This window comes from Balaenoptera ricei, chromosome 3 (assembly GCF_028023285.1).
Source record: "Balaenoptera ricei isolate mBalRic1 chromosome 3, mBalRic1.hap2, whole genome shotgun sequence".
NCBI classification, from domain to species: Eukaryota; Metazoa; Chordata; class Mammalia; order Artiodactyla; family Balaenopteridae; genus Balaenoptera; species Balaenoptera ricei.
In genome coordinates, this window is record NC_082641.1 from 4,282,284 (window position 1) to 4,293,206 (window position 10,923).

General features: G+C 42.9%; 1 long non-coding RNA gene across 1 annotated transcript in view; it reads left to right on the top strand.

Moving 5' to 3' along the window:
* Positions 1-6,951, top strand: part of LOC132363519 (uncharacterized) — a 41,266-nt gene extending 34,315 nt beyond the window's left edge. Inside the window, exon 3 of the long non-coding RNA XR_009502590.1 lies at positions 5,920-6,951. This is a non-coding gene — a long non-coding RNA (uncharacterized LOC132363519). The remainder of the gene's footprint in view (positions 1-5,919) is intronic.
* The last annotated feature ends 3,972 nt before the right edge of the window (positions 6,952-10,923 follow it).

Genomic DNA, 10,923 nt, shown 5'->3' on the forward strand with positions numbered 1-10,923 from the left:
TTAAGAGTTTCCTTGGTGTTCACTCCTGGGATATTTCAAAAGATGATAAAATATGAAATTAAGCAGAGCTTATTAAGATCCACCAATTTTATCATATGACCTTTTCATTTCAAAATGTAAATGCACATAATAAACAAGTTTTCCAGCATGTGCGACTGCTTAGAGCTTTCTACAAACTCCGAAAAAAACAAGCTAATTAGACATGAAATATCAACTGGTGAGCAATTACAACCAGACAAAAAATACCCCAGTGACTCTGTACACTTTATAAATTTATGATTTAGGCAAATCTCAAGGTTACATCTATATCATGAATTCAGAAACAGCCATAAAACCTGGTCATCATGAACATTAAATAGTGTGTACTATCTACTTTTCTTTGGTTGGTAATAAATGTACATGAATGTCTTTTCATCTGTTAGACTTTTTTCATATTTCTGTCTAATTTTTCTGTTACATTTCCTTAGCAGCTTCGGTAAGGAAAAGCATGATACCTTCTGTATAACGATTTAGCAGAGCTCTAAAAACCCCAGAAGCTCTAAATTCTGGAAGGTTAGTAAACCCACAAACTGAAATCAAAAGTGGTTGTTTTGCTCTTTACATGTAGACGATTTTGGCAATTCTTACCCACCCATATGAACAGGTGGGGGTTGTGACTGTCTTCTTCTTTGGGGTTCATCCTAAAGCAGAACATGAGATTAAGGCTTGAGAACAGGTGGGTTATTTGTTCAGGGACAAACCTGTGGGGGGACATATGATGACAGCAGGTACCTGGAGTCACACTGCCCCCAGCACCACTCGGATCTACTTGTGATCACATTGAACCCACTTTGTCTTCCTCTTCAAGGTGGTGGCTGGCTAACGACTACTGAAAATACATAAAATGATCCAGGTATTCCACTTCTGGGTAAATACCCAAAATAATTGAAGGTAGGGTCTCAAAGAGATATCCCATGTTCATGGAAACAGTATTCACAGTAGCTAAAAGGTAAAGCAACCCAAGTATCCATTGATGGATGGATACTTAAGCAAAATGCTGTCCATCCATACAATGGAATATTATTCAGTCTTAAAAAGGAAGGAAACTCTGACACAGGCTACAACCCAGGTGAACCTTGAGATCATCATACTAAGTGAAATAAGCTAGTCACAAAGGACAAATACTGTATGATTCCACTTATATGAAGTCCCTAGAATAGTCAAAATTCATAGAGACAGAAAGTAGGATGGTGGTCATCAGGGACGAGGGAGGGGCAATGTGGGATTTCTGTCTAATGACATTTCAGTTTGGGAAAATGAAAAGAGTTCTGGAGATGGATGGCTGTGATGGCTGCATGACAATGTGAATGTGCTTCACGCAACTGAACTGTACACTTAGAATGCTAAAATGGTAAATTTTATGTTAAGTATATGTTACTAGAATTAAAAGACAAAAAAGAGGGGTGTTTGCTGGACAAGCTGCAATCTCTGCTTCACAGTTGAGGGTGGTCTCAAGCCATGACTGAAATCTGTCAGCTTCCTACTCCACCAACCATTCTGGATGCCCTCACAGTTGTATTCATGCCTTCTTTCTTGAGGGATCTGATCCTTGATTACCTTTCTCTTCTTGGCTGTGGTTGCTGCAATTTTTGCATCCTCTATTACCATGGGCACAGAGGCACTAAGAAGCATCTCGGTGACTCCCTGACCTCCAATATTCTTCCTGAAGCACTCTTCACAGAGACCCTAGATCATCATGATAATCAGCGTCATTTGCTTTTGGTAGCTCCTTTTTTTTTAACTTTTGCTGGTTCATTAATTTTTAAATTCCTTTCAGGATCATGACAGCTAGCCATTTTAAGCCAAGTATTTGCAGTTTCTGGTCCCACCAAAAAGTGGTCTGATTGGTAGAGGTCAGGAAAGGCTAGGTACCCAAGACAAGTCTGAATTCTTCACTCTCTTTCTCCATAGGATCCATGTATTTGGAAGTCCTTAGCAATGGACCAGGGATGGAAACAGACATGGTGCACAGTCCATGGATCAGGAAGCAGTTGGCGTCTGTTTCACATGGAGGTTGCAATTTTAGGATCATACACATGGTTTGGGAGAAGGAGAATATGGGGAGGGAAATTAGGTATACAAATAGGAAGGTGAGGAATTTGTAAGTTTTGCATGTTTTTTTCTTTATTGGCCTTAAGAGTATTTTGTAGGCAAATCTAGAGTTCAAATTGCATCTGGAGGGTTCCCTACATGAATTAAAGAATTTAGTCCATAGAATACTTGAGATTTTGTTTCTAAGTCCTATTCTACTTTTCCCTCAATCTTGTCTGTGTCAAATATTCCCCAAGGTGGCAACTATAATTCCAACGTGTATTTCATGAAAAAGGCCACCTAGAGAGATGTATTGCATGTGTCAATCAACTAACATAAGCTCTTGAAAAAAGTCAGTATGGATGTAGACTCAGCCGGAAAGGGCCCCATGCAGCACCATTCATTACGAGTGATGCATTTACAGTCATGTGTCTCTAAATTTTCCAAACTGAAGGCTTTACAACTCCAACTTCAGGCACACAGAACTAAATGAATAAATTCTTAGTACACAGAGACAAGACAGAGGAAAGTTCTTACAAAGTTTTGAAAAGGCAAACCATGTTGAAATGTATTCACAAGATACTGGTCTGAGGAGACTTCTGGACCACTTTACCTGGGTCTGGCTCGAGTGATAGGGTTACTGGGTCCAGGTCAACCCCTGCCCTACAGATTTCCTCTTATAGACATGCAACACATCAGAGGCAGGACAAGAAGATCACAAGAGATCCTTGTGTTAGAAGGTTAGAAGCCACATTTTTTCCAAAGCACAACACAATCTGATCAGAATTCAAAAGTCCTAGGAACCAAAATAAACCCCAAACTGAGGGACTCAATGAAGCAGTGGAGCTCACATTTACCTTGACACTTACCTCATCATTGTAAGCAAGGTGGCCTTGAACCCTTGGAAACTCAAGGGGTCTCAAATGTGCTATGGTTACTGAACCATGTGCTGTGGTTCTGGTCTGAGTCAGCTAGGATCGTGGCCAAACCTTAGTGATACCTCCCCTTGTTGAAGCCTTCAGGCCAGCTGCCACCAGGTACACACCTACAGCTGAAAGTTAGGTTTATTGAGCTTTCTGCACATCCCAGTATGAAGGAGCTGGGAGGGACTATTGGATTTGGGCTCATTCTGGGAGATCCTCAGGAGGGTTTGTGAAAGTGGGGTGGAGTTCTGGATAGGATGTTGTCTAAAAGTGGGGACAATTTGGTGATTGGGTGTCTTAAATTTTTTCCAGGAGGGAGGAGTGTTGAGTTTTCACTGGTAAGCGTCACTCAGGTCAGAAGAGGGGATGTGCCATGGTTTGATGGCATGAGAGTTGCCTTTGTCTCTGTCTCGTTCAACACGTAGTCTTGGAGTGACCTTATCCAGACACTACTTATATTCTCAGAACTTTGTTTATGTTCACTTGAGAACATCATGGTTCAGCTGCCAGCAAGGCTGTTTTTCACTTTCTTGGGATCCACACAGTTTTTCGTTTTATTGAGAACAGAGAGAGGTTGATTATTGAAGTCACTCACTCCAATAGAATTCTTCCTGGAATAGTCTTTGGGTCTTTCCTCTCTTGGATAATTGTTATCATTGATAGGCAGTGTGAGTATGTCCAGAACTAATGTCAAACACGATTTCACAATTGCACACTGAAAAGACTTTAAAATGCTAAGAATTAAGAATGCGTATAATTCCAAAGAAATTGAGCTTGTGTAGGTAAGCATTTTATTCATCACATGTGTGCAAGAGACCAAGTCCCCACAGCTAAAATGATGCACAGGACAAGTACAATGGCTCAATGTGGCTTGGCCTGAATTATACAGAGATGTTCCTGAGTTTTTAAACAACAAGCTCTGGATCTGATCCAAGATGCGATGACTCTTTGAGACTTTTCTAAATTCAATAATTCACTGGATAACCACAGTGTTTTCTCTTCACCCTTTTGTCCAGAATTTTTGACCTTAAATGTCCCATCAAACTCATTCACATATTTTTTTTTTTTCTAAATCATATTTCTCTAAATAGGATCCTTGGACCCCATGCTTTAAACACCTAGAGTATCTGTTAAAAATGCACATACTTGGGCCTTATCCCAAAACTGCTATGTGATAATCTCTAGAGATTAGAGTCTTGCAATTTTTCAAGGTCCCTCCCAGTCATTAGAAGGTGCACCAAAATTTGGGATCCTTAGCTTTATACAATCCGGTCCACTGAGTGCTTCATAATTTTAGACAAGGAAACGCCGAGACTGCACTTGAAATTTGCTCTGTCTTTTTTATGAAGGGCTTCCTCTACTTATGGTTGGGGTCCCCATCTTGTCCCCAGATCCTTAGAGCCTCTTTATTTTCCACTGACACTGTTTTCTCCCAAACCCCACCCAAAGTTTCCCATCCCATTTGTCTCTTCACTGATTGTCATCCCTTTTTTGTGAGTTCACTTCCAGGAACTGATGGCAGATTTTAATGATTGATAACTGCATGTGGTTACTGGTTCACCTGAGAATGGCTACCTTTGATGAAAACAGACAAGGAGATAGATATTGCATTATTGTGAGTCAATTTCTAACATGGGGAGCTTTTCAGAACTTTGAGTTGCAAGCTCTGGGGAACAAGTAATTTGCCTAAAGATGACATCGACTTTGATCTCCACAACACTCAGGCCCTCGTCCACCCTCACGCCCAGGTGGCTATTTCATATAGAAAGATCTGGTAACAGTGGCTGTGGCATTTGCTGATCTGTCTGGACCCCCATAATCCTGTGGGTTTCTCCTGGTGTCCATGCCTGCCATTCACACTGACTTTTCCTACAGGTCATCGTCTGTGGAGATGTGTTAATGAAAATGACCAAATGATGCATGTGGCTTCTTTGAGCTGCTCTGAGAGCAGAGACACGGTGTGTGTGGCCCTCAGAAGAAGTGCACCCTGATTTTTCCCCTGACAGAGTGTGTATCTCTCCATGTCATCTCCTTATTGCAAGTTCAGAGGCAGATGGAGGCACAGACTGAGGGAAGTGGTTGTTTTGTTCAGCAGGAGATAATTCACAGATGGCTGTATGGGAAGCTCACACCTATTGTAAGAGGCTCTCCTCTGATCTGTTCCCCAGGGAACAGATCCGTGGGTTTAAGGAGAGGAGGGATTGCTCAGACATTCATTATCAAAGAGCCAGGGAATTTGTCTGATGCAGAGAAACATCAGCTTTTGTGCTCCAGGTGAACTTTACAAAGTAGCATTTATTTCTTTCCTGTATCTGTTTTGCTACATTGTCTGTGCTGTCTGCAACTGACAAATATTTTTTCCCTGTCTACAACCAATGTCTTAGAATTTTCCTAACAGGTTATTTCCCATTTCAACAATGTCTGTTCTTCTTACCAATTTCCCTCCCTTGTCAGGTCACACAGAGTCCACATACCTGTGCATGTTTTCTCACCTGCAGAGAATGATTGCTTTCATTGTACATTGATGTTTGGGTGTGTGTGTTAGCACTACTTCCCCTGGGGAACAGAGGATGATGTGCTGCCCTTCAGCTCAGCCTTAGGGATGGCCCACAGCAGGGAGGTCACCCCTGTCCCCAGAAACATTGACCCCGTCTCCTTCTATTCTCAAGCATCAGGATCCTTCCCTGAAGTTGGGTCTGGAAACTGCCTGGACATGGGTTAATCCGATGCTATCTCAGGAGTGGTAACCAGCCTCCAAGATGGGCTGCAATGAATCCTGTCTCCTTGCTTTCACACCCCTGTGAATCCTCTCCCATATCGTACGAGGGGTGTGACCAGCTGCCTATGGTGGAAGTAATGTTGTCGCTTCCCAAGTGAGGTTATAAGATGGCTTGGGCTCTCATCTGGCTCTTTCCCTCTCTCTTAGGTTACTTGCTCTGGGAAGGGCCAGCTGCCATGTTGTGAGCAGTCCCAAGGAGAGGCCACATGGTGAGGAGCTCAAGTCTCTGACCTACAGCCAGCAGGGGACTGAGGTCTGTCAACAGTCATGGGAGTGAGCTCGGAAGCAGCCCCGGCTGAATCCTGAGATGACTGCTTCCCCAGCCACAGGGAAGACCCTCAGCCAGGACCACCCAGCTAAGCCAATCCCAGATTCCTGACCCATAGACACTGAGGGAGGACCTGTTGAAGGCTCTAAGTTTGAGAGTGATTTGTTACACACCATGGATGACTAATATACCAACGCTCCAACCTTGTGTCCTTAGGTCCCAGTTTGTTCAAACCATTTACCTTCGAGACACAATTCCCAGACCGATTGATACGGAAGGAAGATGTTGCCATAACTTCTACTTATTACTGAGTCTTACCATGTATGTAATTCTTTTGCCAGGAGATCCAACACACAGAAGAGTGTCTGGCAATAGGAAAGGTCCAGTAAATATTTTCTGCATTAATGATACAAAGATTCACAAGATCAAACCTCCAGTCAAACTCCAAGAAAACCACTCAATCTGAAAGAATATTGACAAGAATGTGTCATAAGTTAAATGATAAGCAAGCACTAAATGGTGCCCAGAAAGGCTCACGAAATTCTACACGGTTTCCCAATACCATCTCCATCCCGGGTCCCACTGTTCCTCTGAGGTAGTCCTTCATGGAGAGTTTGGTTCCACTCTAGGTGGTGAGGACTCACCTGATGGCTTTCTACCTGGGCTTCAGTCATTCCTCCAGCTTGGTCTTCCTTGTTGGCTTCCTTACATGTCTGGGAGACTCAGTGTTCCACTCAAGTCACCTGATGTGGCTCTTCCTGGCAGGAGCCACAGCTCCAGCTATAATATACTGGACATGTATACCCTTCTTTGGGGTTGATTTTAGTGATTCGCTTATTAAGCACCACCCTCACAGTGTGACACCACCCATCACCTTTGACATTCAGCTTCTGACCTGGGCTTCAAGAAAATTATCAGCACTGACTCTTTAAGCAGAAGGGAAGATGGTGACTTTACCTCAGCCCTGCCGTGCTGCCTGCGTCCTCTGCGGAGAAGGAGGTGTCTCTACCCCAGCTGACCACTTCCCGTGTATCCGGGGGTTGGCATGGCACCCTGACGCTCCTCTGGGTCAGGGGTAGGCACAGTCTGACCATGCCTGTTGCTTAACCACTGTCTATGTCTACTTTCACCTACTACAGCAGCAGTGAGTAAATGCAACAGAGCCTGTAGGGCCTGCCGAAATGAAACTACTTACTATCTGGAGCTTTATGGGGAAAATTTCCCAATCCCTGCTGTTTAGATCAGTGGATGCCAGAAATTTGCATTTTACAGAACTGTTACCGAAGTGAGACTGGCAAATATGACTATAATAGTCACAAAATAACTAAAACACCAGCATTTTAATATTACAAGGAAATTCAGTACTTAAGAAGATAATGAATAAATTTAATTAGCAATCCACCAGAGCCCTGGGTTTTCTCATATTTAATGCTTCCAACCGATAAAAACATCACCCAAGCCCAACTCTGTTGCATCAAAAAAGATAGTCTGGGGTTGACATGTTCACACTGCTATATTTAAAATAGATAACCAACAAGGACCTACTGTATAGCACAGGGAACTCTGCTCAATATTCTGTAATAACCTAAATGGGAAAATAATTTGAAAAAGAATAGATACATGTATATGTATAACTGAATCACTTTGCTGTACACCTGAAACTAAAAACAACATTATTAATCAACTATATTCCAACATAAAATAAAAATCTAAAAAATGAGTCCCAGCCTTTCTCCTTTCCATTGGGTGAGCTGAATAAGTCAATTGGGTTCCATGACCTCACATTCGCTCTATAGGAAGGAAGGTAGGAAGGAAGGAAAGAAGGAAGGAAGGAAACTCACAGGGATGGAGAGTTACCTTGTGTCAGTCATTGTGCTATTTTATTTTTGTTCCAGCATTTTTGTAAATGAGGTAAGTAAGGCTGAGAGGGGATGGATCACCAACTGCTGTTACGTATAGAGAATAGGCTCAACTGGCATCAGAAGGAAGTTCTGCTCACTGGAAGCCTATACTCTACTGCACCTCAGAGAGCCACTCAGAGGACAGAAATGAGGCAGCCCTGGCAAGTCCAGGTGATGCGTGGGACCAGGAGTAGCCCTTTACCTGAAATGGAGTAATCACCTAATCCACCCTGTCATGTGATCAATGAGAGAGCCCCTGCCAGCCAGTGATGGGGTTCACTTATAGTGCTTCTGCCAGGTCTGTTCAGGGAGTTTGAGGAGGAGGAGGACAAAGAGAGCTGGTGCCTGGTGGCCCTACTCCCACTCTGAGAGAATGGGATGGCCAGGGATGGGTAGTGCAGAATGTAAGGCATGAAAGGACATAGAAATCTGAATGACCCTTCAGAGCTCCCATGCACTGCTGGTAGGAATGTAAAATGTGCAGCTGCTCTGGAAAACGGTCTGGCAGTTCCTCAAGCAATTAAACATGTGCGACCCAGCAATCCCTCTCCTATACCCCAGAGAAATGAACACACATACCCCACAGGATCTTGTACACTAATGTTTATAACAGCATTACTCATCACACCCAAAGATGGAAACAACACAAATGTCCATCAGTGGACAGATGGATAAACAAAATGTGGTCTATCCATACACTATAATATTATTCAGCCATAAAAAAGGAATGAAGCCCTGATACATGGTACAACGTGGATGAACCTTGAAAACATTATGCTAAATGCAAGAGGCCAGTCACAGAAGAAAGCGTGCTATATGATTCCTTTTACGTGAAACATCCAGAATAGGCAAATCTATAGATACAGAGAGTAGATTGATGGTTGGCAAAGGATGGGGGATGGAGGAGAGGGGATGGGGGTGACAACTAAAGGGTATGGATTTTCTTTCTGAGGTGATGAAAAGGTATTAAAAGTGACCGTGATGATGGTTGCACATGTCTGTGAATATACCAGAAACCATCGAATCACACACTTCTCATGAGCAAATTGTCTGGTATGCGAATTATAACTCAATAAAGCTGTTAAAAATATTCATGATCATAAATCTACCTCTCTCTCCACCTTCTCTGCTCTACTGCTCACACTTCTAGGTTTTAATCTGGAAATAACTTTGAGGATGTACAGAACCTATGTGTCTGTCTGTTCCCTGGCACCATTCCCTCCCACACATAGAGAGCACATCTACTTAGCTGAGAATAGCAGGGTCTGGCAAACATTAGCTCCCAAACCTTCAAATATACGCTTTCTTTGTGTCCTTTAATCAGTACTTGTCAGCAGCAATGAAAGTAGCGGCTGAGAAAGAGTCATCATGAAAAATCAGAGTAACACACTAACAATCCACGCGACTCTATCCTAGCATCTCCCCTATACCAGGCTGGGAGATAATTATGTTTGATGCTGTGCAGGGGGTTGAAAGAAAAACCACCGCGATTTCCTGGGAGCAGGTCCGTTCAGGCTCCCCCTGCCAGGAAGTCTACTTTACAAAGAGCCTGAAGCTCATGAGCCTCTTTCACTGTCTCTCTGCCCTCGACTAAATGTTCTGTAAATAATTGGACATTAAAGGCTTGGAAATAATCAAGCCGCCATATTCCACGGGTAGAGGACTAATTGGCAGAACTTGGTCTTGCCGATCATTAAATCCCGAGTCTGAAATGCCCGAGAGGGGGAGGAGAGACTGGAATTCTTGTCTAATACTGATATTTATAGCCCTTTGTTTTCCCAGGAGCAGATGTCTTCCACTCGGTGGGCATAAATTCAGAGTCTTTTTAATTTCACATTCCTATCCACAAATTATTTAAGCACTAGGGCTCTTCTATAAACAATGTTACCTTAAAAAAAAAAAAAAAATCAAAGGACTGAATACTGCCAAAGTTAAATATGAAACCTGGAAGCTGTTGAGGCACAAAGGGGGCTGTGCTCCCCTGAGGGTGAGTGTCTGGATCTCATGAATATTCATGACCCACCTCGACTCAGGAGGGACCTGCACTACCGCCCAGAACCCAGACGATGAGCACCCCCATCCTGAGAAGCCTGGAGGAGGCAGCCCCACCCTGTTGGGTCCCAGCCTTAACTGTCTCTCTTTTTTTTTTTTTTTTTTTTTAACATCTTTATTGGAGTAGAATTGCTTTACAATGCTGTGTTACTTTCTGTTGTACAACAAAGTGAATCAGCCATATGCATACATATATCCCCATATCCCCTCCCTCTTGAGCCTCCCTCCCACCCTCCCTATCTCACCCCTCTAGGTGGTCACAAAGCACCGAGCTGATCTCCCTGTGCTATGCGGCTGCTTCCCACTAACTATTTATTTTACATTTGGTAGTGTATATATGTCCATGCCACTCTCTCACTTCGTCCCAGCTTACCCTTTCCCCTCCTCATGTCCTCAAGTCCGTTCTCTATGTCTGCGTCTTTATTCTGCCCTGCCACTAGGTTCATCAGTAGCAATTTTTTAGATTCCATATATATGTGTTAAGATACGGTATTTGTTTTTCTCTTTCTGACTTACTTCACTCTGTACAACGAACTCTAGGTCCATCACTACAAATAACTCAATTTCGTTTCTTTTTATGGCTGAGTAATATTCCATTGTATATATGTGAATATATATGCCACATCTTCTTTATCCATTCATCTGTCAATGGACACTTAGGTTGCTTCCATGTCCTGGCTATTGTAAATAGAGCTGCAATGAACATTGTGGTACATGACTCTTTTTGAATTATGGTTTTCTCAGGGTGTATGCCCAGTAGTGGGATTGCTGGGTCATATGGTAGTTCTACTTTAGTTTATTAAGGAACCTCCATACTGTTCTCCATAGTGACTGTATCAATTTACATTCCCACCAACAGTGCACGAGAGTTCCCTTTTCACCACACCCTGTCTAACATTTATTGTTTGTAGATTTTTTTGATGATGGCCA